This window comes from Rhipicephalus microplus, unplaced genomic scaffold (genome assembly GCF_043290135.1).
Source record: "Rhipicephalus microplus isolate Deutch F79 unplaced genomic scaffold, USDA_Rmic scaffold_16, whole genome shotgun sequence".
In the NCBI taxonomy this organism is placed as follows: Eukaryota; Metazoa; Arthropoda; class Arachnida; order Ixodida; family Ixodidae; genus Rhipicephalus; species Rhipicephalus microplus.
In genome coordinates, this window is record NW_027464589.1 from 10,008,962 (window position 1) to 10,019,656 (window position 10,695).

At 45.1% G+C, this 10,695-nt stretch overlaps 1 pseudogene; it reads left to right on the forward strand.

Annotated features, from left to right (window-relative positions):
- Nucleotides 1-3,538: 3,538 nt before the first annotated feature.
- On the forward strand, nucleotides 3,539-5,416 carry LOC119167793 (uncharacterized; annotated as a pseudogene).
- The last annotated feature ends 5,279 nt before the right edge of the window (nucleotides 5,417-10,695 follow it).

The window sequence follows — 10,695 nt, forward strand, 5'->3', positions numbered from 1 at the left end:
CATGTTTACCTCCGGAGCTTCGCCCACTCATCATCATTCACTTCGTGGATATGGCGGAATTTTTTTGTTAAAGATTCATCTCTGTAGGACCGCGGTAAGAATTGGTAGCGCGGCAATTTTTGTGTGCTTTTATTTGCTTTGCGGTGTAAGCTTGGGAGGGCATGCCAGCCGCGGGCAGCCAGCGTTGCTTGAGTGACAAGCGGTCGAAGCGCGACCGACCGGTTTTGCTGCGAGCGCAGACACACGGCGCCAGCATATTACACTGCTTTGTTCAACGCCAGAGACGGTCGAGCGTTTCCAGTTACTACTAACTCAAGGAAAAGGGAACCAACCGGGGCAACGAAGGGGTGAGATTATAAACGTTGTTGTGACGGCCCCCTAATTGCCTCTCGGAATGGGCAGTCGGCGCCTCAACGGGCCTCTTCCGAGACCCCGCGCACCGCGGTGACTCCTCGCATCGGTTCGGCGTATGGCCCGGCCACGTACTGTTTGCGCGCCTGCAGAATCAGCAGCGCGCGTTGCGAAAACTCGGAAGTCACCGACGACCTTTTTCTGCTGGACCGGCTTTGGTCCAGTAACTCTCAGAAGCGGGCTCGCGACACGGGAATTGGTGACGGCTGCCCGTTCGACGCCTGGGTTGCCTATTGTTGAATCGGGCATGTCTTCGACTGCGTCCCTGTTTATCTGGGCAAAGGAACTCGTAAGCAGAAATATGCGCGGTCAGCGAGCGGTTCCTCGTACGGCGCACAGAGGCAAGAGGATTATAACCCCGTCGTCAAGAAATTGACGTGGTAGAGGGAAATCGCCCTACGGCCGCAATACCGAGTACGGCTAGCTCTGTCTAGATAATTGTGCGCCGCGAAGCTGGCCCTGGCCTCTATGCTTTTTCTAGTTTTGTTTTACTTACGTTTTGGTTGTTGTGTCGTTTGGGGAGAGTGCATGAGTCCCTCGTGCACGAAGGCGGGATCCTCGTGGCGTTTTTTTTAGTCTACCCAATGTACTGTCCAATCAAAGGACAAGCAGGTGATTATGTGCCGAGAGTGTGGTAAGGGCGGAGCGCCAGGAAGGGATAAGAAGAGGCCCCGTGGCTCCGCCAAGTGTTCTGAGCCGAGCTTGCGGTGTTAGGCACCATCGGCTCCGCCGAACCCCGTAGGGTCGCCCTACAGAAGTCGGTTCATTTCCAAGTTGTTTTTCTTTTCTTTTTTTTGTAACATTGATGTCCATTGTTTTGTAAAATCTGTAAATACAAGTTTTTCTCAGCCATCTAGAACTTCATCAGCGTTGCTTCTGCTTCCTCGTCAAGCGACCAGCAGGCCAATAGCCGCTATTGGGATAGCGGCGTACGTTTCTTCTCCCACTTTGCTACACCACTGCGGGTGGTGCGCCTCGGGCGCCGAGTGGGGAGAACTGGTTTCTTCTACATCGAGAAGAGAACCTGATTTTACTATCTCCATATAAAGCAGCTGTATACCGGCATGAACTTCAGCAGCTTCCTCGTTGTTCCATTTTAAATAAAAACACCAAGCCTACTCTAATCAACGATCTGTTTGCTATCATTGCTGTTATGTGTTCTTCGTACACAAGGACAGTAGTATACAAAAATAGGGAGGGGATTGAATGCCCTGCCTCCTTGGCTACGCCGTTTCACAAGATCAGGCGCTGCGCTGTGAAGCTTCTTACCGGGCTGCAGAAATTAGGTGCCTCGTCCTTGTGCTAACTACTACCACCACCATTACGTGCACCAAAACATATCGCAAGATCGCATTTTTTTCTATGTACACATTAACTGAACCAAGCTGTACAGACGTGTATATGAAATCGACTGCGAACTTGGCTGAAGTGAATCAACTTCTTCCTGAATACCAAGAATATCGATCGTAGTTTGTTCCCGAAGTGTTTCCGTGCATGCTGCTCTGCCAACAAGATATAATACCACGGACTTATATTCATTTGTGCGTTTTTGGGTCACATACAGTGCAAGAACATGGACTGCACGAGCAAACGCAGACACAGGAAAGATAAGAAACCCATCTTTCTTGTGTCCGTATTTACACGTCCAGACGTTTTTAATAAATGCCTGCCAACTAACCCGCTTCTTTGTTATTGTAACCAGAGAGGCTGCATTTAGGTGTTAGTCGGTTAGCTGAGACGAGGTACGTCAAATATTGCTCCTTAATTGTTAATCACGACTCTCAGCTGCGCACAATTCTTTCTAGCGCACGCCATGCTTGCGAATTTCGACCCCTGGTTGTTTGTGAACGTGAATCCTCATGTTGTTTTGGGCTCTCCACATTTGTAGCGAAGAGTGCTAAAGGTTTGGACTGACTTCCCTTTATGAAATCTTCGCGTCCTTACCGCACAAACTTTTTATAGATAATATAAAATATAGTTACATCACCACAGAGCAAGCTGCCATATACGTTTATTAATAAGCCCACCTCAACTGAAAGTTCACCTGCAAACCAGCATTTGATAACATGTTTTCAAGTATAACTAAACATTTGTCACATGAATCTAAATATTTATCTATAGTTAATAGTCGAGTGATCGTTTCGGAAAAAGTTTGTTAGATCCCTAGATTATTTGTGAACCTCCTGTCACATATTATTGTTCACAACTGAACTATTTGTGGAACAACAATTACACTTTTTACGACGGACAGACATAAATTACAGGGGTTGAAGCAGGGACGGCGAAATGAGCCATCGAACTTAATCTTCGCAAGTCTGGGCTGGCTCAGATTAATCACCGAAATCTGTCAACTGTAGATACAACCACAACGACTGGATAAAAAAAACAGCGGCCGTGGTGCAACACATGCAGAAAAAATCACAAAACCTTATGATAGATAACGACATGACCTAACAATATACTATGTAATGGATGGTGGCTTGCTAAAAAATAATTCACTTGCCAAAACCAAAGTTTTCATAATGAATAATTGAGCCATATTCACGGTGCCGTGTTACGGGAACGAGATGTTGAAGTTATCTCACTGTATCTTCATTTCAATAAAAATGGCTCAGCACCATTTTTTCTTTACACTAATATTGAGCTGTATTAAACATGTTAAGTTACTAATAATTTTTGCCTTTAATAGCAATCACCTAGCCTGACATAGCCGTGCCCAACGTTAATAGACCAGGTTCTAGTAACGTTGGCCATGCCGGCGTTGCATATTTATAGTAGCCAGGAATAGCCTTTCTGCCATGCTCTCTGGCCTTTGGCTTGTTGCTCCAGGCCTATTCAGGCAAATTTTCCGGCCCCACCGTTGAGTTGTTTGCTCGGGTTGTGGCTTGCAAACGTTGCGGTTTTAGGGTCCGTATCATCTAGTTTCGTCATCATGTCCTCCAAGTGGAGGACATGTCGCAGTGTGAGGAGGGAGTACGACAAGGCGCTGAGCGAACTCGGAATCACGCAGTTTGTCGTGGGGCCTCGTTGCGATTTCCTGCAAAACGATGGAGTGCGTGCTGCTCGCGTGGCACCATTTAATCCTCCGGAGCCGGAGAGCCGCAGAAGGCAGGCAAATGAAACTTCCATGGACAACGCAGATGAGCCTGCGCCCAAGCGGTTCAACGCAGTTTCAGAGAGCGAAGACGACTGCACTTGCGAACAAGATGCTGATCTTGTCGAGTGCGGCGAAGAGTCTGAAGGGGTGCCGCTATGTATGCAAAGCGGCCCTGAGTGTAGCTCAAGTGACGAAGACAGTTCGCTTGGCTGCGAATCGAGTGATGACGGCGTCACTTCAGACAGTCGCACAGGGCCGGGCGAGGGTGCAGCGTTAACGAGCAGCGCAATGCTTTCCGTTGAATCAGCGGAATTGCCTGCAAGCACTCATTGCAGGCAAGCATAATATGACGCATGCCTGCCTTAACGACGTCCTCAACTTCTGTTGGCGTAGAGGCATCGCTGACCTTCCCAAAGATGCAAGAACCGTTTTGAAAACCGAGCGTAAAGCTCAGGTGGAGCAAAATGGTTCGTTTGTTCACTCCGGTCTTGAAGAAGGCATCCGTCAAGTGTTGCGTCAGGTGCAAGCACTTACTTGTGTACTGAAACTGCAAGGCAACATTGATGGAGTACCACTGTACAAAAGCAGCCAGCTTGCTTTCTGGCCAATTTTGTGCCACATAACAAATGTGCAGGCATCTCCGCTGTTTTTTGTCAGTGCGTACTGCGGCGCAGGGAAGCCACCGTGTCTAGAGGATTATTTGCGGCCATTTGTGCAAGAAGTCACCAAGCTAACCTCTGAGGGGTTGAGCATAGGAGACATTCACGTACATGTGCGCATTAAAGCCATGGTGGTCGACGCCCCTACAAGAAGCTACATCAAGTGTATTGTTGGCCACACTGGGTATTATGCCTGTGAGCGGTGCATCCAAAAAGGAAAGCATGTCGGAAACAGGGTCACATTTCCCAGACTCCATGCACCAGCACGGACTGATGCATCGTTTCATTCTCAAGAGAAAAAAAAAACGCCATCATACTGCTGCTTCACCTTTTCTGTCACTTGATGTTGACATGGTTGCATTCTTTCCAACCGAATACATGCACCTTGTCTGCTTAGGGGTCATGCGTCGGCTTCTCCAAACTGGATATGCCAAAGCCACAGCAATAGACTGAGCAGAGCTCATCGTTGCCAACTAAATGAGAGCTTGCGAGAGGCATCCGAGGCCTTTCCAATGCATTTCCAGCGAAAACCAAAGGGCACAGAAGAACTGAATCGATGGAAGGCAACAGAGTTCCGCACATTTCTCTTATATGTGGGGACTATTGTCTTGAAGCTTGTTGTGCCTGTGTCTCAATACAAGCATTTTTTAATGTTTCATGTGGCCATCAGAATTTTAGCGTCACCAAAGCACTACCTTGAGTACAATGACTTTGCGAAAGAAGTGCTCAGGTATTTTGGCAAGAATTTGTTGAGCTATATGGAAAAAAGCAGCTAGTGTACAATGTACACACAGTTGTTCACCTTGCCGATCAGTGCAGGGAGCATGGCTCGTTATATCAGTTTCATGCATTTCCTTTTGAAAGCTACCTTGGACAAATGAAGTTGCTGCGATATTCTAACAAGCCATTTTCGCAGTTAAGCAGGAGGATCTCTGAACTGAGGTACTTATCCCATAATGATGCTAAAAAGGCGCAGCAACAAGTGCTACCTGGAGACTGCTTCCTGTTGAAGGATGGCCCTGTTCTTGTTGGAGAGATTATGGGAGACGAGTTCAAGGGAGGAATTCTTCCTTATGCCAGAGATTTTTTCAAGGTTCCTCTCAAGTCTTCCGAGCTTGACATATTATGCATTGACACCTTTAGTAATAAAACTAAGGTGTGGCCCCTTCAAGAGCTCCAAAACACAGCTCAGTGTCTGGGGCTGTGCTACAAACGAGGACACGTTGTTCTGCCACTTTTGCACACTTGAAAGGAGAAATGTAAAATATAATAATGTTGAAGAATGTTGCATTGGGTGGTGAGCTGCTCGGCCAATAAGATCTTGAGTATGTTGATGCGTCAAGCCTGTTTGCCTGTTCCCTAATTGGGTTGAGATCCAAACAAGTTCAATTCAAGGAGGTTCGTTCTGATGCAGAGGGGGTGTGAAAAATGGAAGATGGAAGGATATAGACAGTACTCTAAGCAAAGTTTGTGAGGGAAACCATAAAAAAAGAATAGAAGTAGAGCACGAGTATTAGCCAGGGATACTAGCTTGCTCAGTTGCTTCCTTTTTCTCGATACACAGACGAGACAAGCATACACTTGCAACCGAGCCACATTCTACAACTCTTCCAGCATCCTCCATGACCACGGCAAGACCCCATAATAAGCCATTCGCTAGGAGACCACAACGTGCTACCGCTTCAGCATTGTCAGGCATTTTCTGTGTATGTGAAGTTTATCTGCCAAATGTTGTGAGGAGCAAGGCATCTCAGACCAATTCAGAGCAAAAATTCACACCAATCCTTCACTAGCCAAGATAGAAATATTTGAATGTATTCTCGCTTACTTGACAGGTTTGGCAAAAATGGCAATTCAATGTTGCGCCATTTCCGTTCAGGCATTGTCTGACCATTTTAAATGTCACAGTATGATCATCAAAGACCACATTGAGCACTTACTTGCTGTGGCAGCAGTTTGCAGTTCATGTATTGTCACGGGGAGAAAAACATCTGAGAGTATATTTAGAGTGGGGTCCTCCCAGAATCAACAACCACGACGATTCTACGCAGTGGACGTTCATTGGCTGCCTCTGCGATGGCTGATAACGACGAGAGTGTGCATTCTCTTGTCTCTGTACTTTGTTTACGCTACCGTGCAAAGGCTGCTGAATCGCAGGGGTATTGTGCTGCGTTCACTTAGGCCACTCCTGGCTGGGCAGAGTGTCAATCGGTGAGCATGGCAACGTGAGCCTGATTGTATGCACCGTGTTGTTTTTTTAAGAGAAAGGTTTGATTCATAGAGTGGAAGTGGAACGGGGGCAATGCGGCACAGCAATGTTATCTTGACTGTTATGTTATGCTGATGCGGCGACTAGTCCCACTACCACATGCAAATTGGTACTTGGGCATAGCACTACCCTGCTATGGCGTCGCATAATGACGAAGTTGCGACTCTGGGGAGGAATCAAAGAAGAAGGTTACAGACCTCTTTTATTCAGGTAAACCTCGACCATGCTTGCCTGGCGACCGGCACCCTTTGTGAACGTATGGTCACGGGGTCATTCAGTCTGGCCGCCGTGTTGGACCCGCACAGGCCATCGAGGAAGATCCTGCATCTTCCGGAGGGTTTTGGTGTGGTTGCGGTGAATGAAGACCTTGATGCCGCAGTAATATATCAACAACTATTGTTCACGCGGCTCGTGGTTGGATAATACTGTCAGGGCCAATATTCTGACTTCGTATATGAGTTAATTGTACTTAACAATTCGAATGCATGTCCCACATACAAGCCTTGATACGCTGCCAGCTGGATCGACGTTATGGTGGCGACGTCGCCTGCTATTCAGGCTGGGTTTCAATGGGAAATTAGTGAGGACGTCACTTATTCAGAACATCGAAACATCGAGGCACACATTGGAGCAGACGAAGCTAAGCCCAGGAAGCGGCTGACGCGCTTCACCTAGGCCAAACTCCTCAGGGTGCTCGGTAGGGATGTCTGGTTCGACGGGGGGGGGGGCGACCTCAGGTCACCGACAGCACTGGATTGTGTAATAGAAGGTTTATACAAAGTGTATCATGGCCATTTACAGAAACATGCCCAGTGAAGTAGAGGACGCCTGGGAAATCCTGGTGGGTGTCGTAGCTGGGTGGAAGAAAGGACACGTGTTAATGCAAACAGAATGCGTTTTCAACGACGTCGTGACCGGGACCTCAAGGCGTTTTATCAATACTACTATTCCAAGGCGTTGGCACTATTGCATTCTTAAGTAACGGCAGCAAAAGACCAATATGGGGCAGAATGCAACTCAGCCTGCTCAAGGCGAAGCGTCTTTTCGGCCCCTTTCAGAGAGGCCTTTGGTCACATGCGGGTGCCGAGGTTTCTGCCGCCCTTGGAGGGCCCGGACGGATCGGTGACGAGCGCTCATTTGGAGTCGACTACCTTGCTCCTGCGTATGCAGGTGGCCATTGATTATTCCAGTACTGATCTTCCGGCAATCGCACCGGTCAGACAATTGGCAGCTTCACCCTACCCGTCCCAGTTAAAGGACGTTTCTTCACTCCGGGGGAGGTGAAGGACGTTAATTGCCATGGTGTCACCCTATAAGAGACCAGCTCTGGATAGGTGGCGCGCCGAAAAAGAGCATCTAGCGGTGAGTTGCGACACAACTCAGCTGGTCGCACCCATACGATCAGCCGCAGTGTAGTATTGGTAGTATATAGGTGTTCTGTCGTACCACTGTGAGAGCACGCGCGTGCGCCGCTGCAGTGCTTTATTTTGGAACGACCAGCTCGAAAAGCCATTGTGCCGGTAATACTACACCGTGGTTTAGAAAAATAACTTTGTCCGAAGGATACTCTCACATAAAAAGCACTCAAAAATGAAGAGAAGCCCTGCATAGCAGACTGCGTTTATTTATTTATTTATTTATATATTTGTAGATACTGCAATCCCAAATGAGGGATTATAGCAGGGTGGGAAGTACAATCATAAATATTCCTAGGTGAACAAGAACAAAAATACGGAAGCAAAGTACAGTTCTCGGAAATTATAAAAAAAGGGAAAAACTGATATACAAAATTCACGGATACATGATCAACCATGGCGACAAAGTACAATTCAAAATGTACAGGATAATAAATATTCCAGAAACAGAGTCACATACGCAAGGATTGTAAAAAAACACGGGTGATAATTCTACACAATTTCAAATATATACATATATATACATACATATACATACACACATATGCACACATATATATTATGCAGTTAAACACAAGGCAAACTTTTCAAGTGATGGCTGTAAAACAACGTCATTAGTTAGGTTGTTCCATTCCCCGACTGTTCTCGGGAAAAATGAATACGTGAAGCAGTTATTGCGTGTTTGAAAGGGCGTAATGGAGAGGTTATGGCGATGCCTTGTCGGATACCCAGAGGAGAAAAACAATAATTTGCTAGTGTCTATCTTATAGTGGTTCCTAATTAGTTAATATAAAAATTTGAGACGAGAAATTCGGTTTCTTTCAGTTATTGGTGGAAGATTAGCTCTCGCTAGCAGTACACTAACAGATGTGCGACCATAACTGTTGTATATATAACGGGCTGCCTTTCTTTGTATTTTTTCAATCTTCTTTTTATTAGTCAACGTAAAAGGATCCCATATAACGACTGCATAATCTAGAATGGGTAGAACTGTTGATTTGTACGCCAGCAAGCGCACAGTGGGAGTGGAGTGCTTGAGAACTCTCCTAAGAAATGAAAGTGTTGTGTTAGCACAAGCTGCAACATAATCGATATGTTTATTCCTCGTCAAGTTGTTTGTAATGTAAACCCCTAGATACTTGTAATACTGCACCTCAGCAAGGTATATATTGTTACAGCAATATTGGAACAAGAGGGGCTCTTTTTTGTGTGAAATCCGCATAAATACGGTTTTTTCAAAGTTTATGGGCATCTGCCAACTGTCGCACCAAGATTTAACATTTTGAAATGCGGCATTTAACTTTATTTGGTCATTAGAATTTTTTACCTCGGAGTAAATAACGCAGTCGTCTGCATAGAGTTTTATGTTAACGGGTATGTCATTCACAATGTCATTTATATATAAAAGAAAAAGGAGTGGTCCAAGTACCGAACCCTGGGGGACGCCAGATTCCACAGAAACCCTCTCAGAGCATTTATCTTTAAATACAACATATTGCTGACGGCTATGAAGGTAAGATAAAATTCATTTAGTTAACTGCTTGTTTTTGAGTATGTTGTCTAGTTTGAAAATTAATTTTTTGTGAGAAACCTTATCAAACGCCTTTGAAAAATCAATAAAAATCGCGTCAGTCTGCTCACCATTATCAATTGTCAAAGCAAAATCGTAAACGGTCTGAACTAATTGGGTACAAGTAGAGTAGCCTCTTCTGAATCCATGTTGAGACTCGGATAGGGCATTATGAGCAGTTAAAAATTCCGAAATATGATTATGAACTATATGCTCGAGCAACTTACAAACTGTTGACAATAGTGATATTGACCTATAATTACTAATTTCATCTTTATTACCCTTTTTATGAAGTGGTTTCACTTTGGCTGTCCTCCAATCGATTGGCAGCTGTCCTTCTTTCAACGATTTTGTAAAAAGAATGCAAAGATATTTGGCGACCCATTCAGCGTACCTTTTGAGAAAGGCATTGGGTATTTCGTCAGCAACACCAGATTTTTTTACATCAAGTTTCAAGAGCATGTTGAAAATTCCCTTTTCACTTACGGTAATGTCAGGCATCGGCGGTAATGGTAACACAAAATTAGGCAGTTTGCCATCATCATTAGTAAAGCAGGACTGAAACTGCCTATTGAATGCATTTGCAATTTTTGTGGCATCAATAATTTGGACACCATTAATGGTAAAAGCATCCACATCAGTATAAGATGGGGAAATTGCTTGCCAAAACTTCTGCGGCGAACTAGTAATGAAACTAGGTAATGAAACTGAAAAATATTTATCTTTGTCAGCTGCAACTTGTGTTTTAACTTTGTAAGACAAATCTGAAATTTTGGATTCCAGGTTTACGCAGTCGCCTACAGATCGACGTTTTTTCTTTAACCTCTTTAATTTTCTCTGCAAATGTATAGTAGGACGACTTATCCAGGCATTCACACGTTTGTTTTTCTTGCGTATCAATGGCACAAATTGTTCAATACATTCATGTACAAGTTTCGTAAAAGAAGCCCAAAGATTGTGAACATTTGCATCACTGCGAGAGAAATTATCTAGATGAAACGAAAGCACGTCTATTATAGCTTCGTCATCGGCTCTGAAAAAGTTTCGAAAATACGAAGCTTCGTTAGCTTTGTCGACTTTAACATTGCTGAGGTAAAGGAAGACGGCCTGATGATCGGAAATTCCTGGCATGATTTGAGATGTGGCGTTCTCGAAAATGCTACCGCTTACGAAGAAAAGATCTAGTAGAGTCTTACTGCTATCCTGAATTCTTGTGAAGCCTTCAACAACTTGAGTAAGGTCAAAGGCAAAAGCAATATCAAGCATTGCCTCTC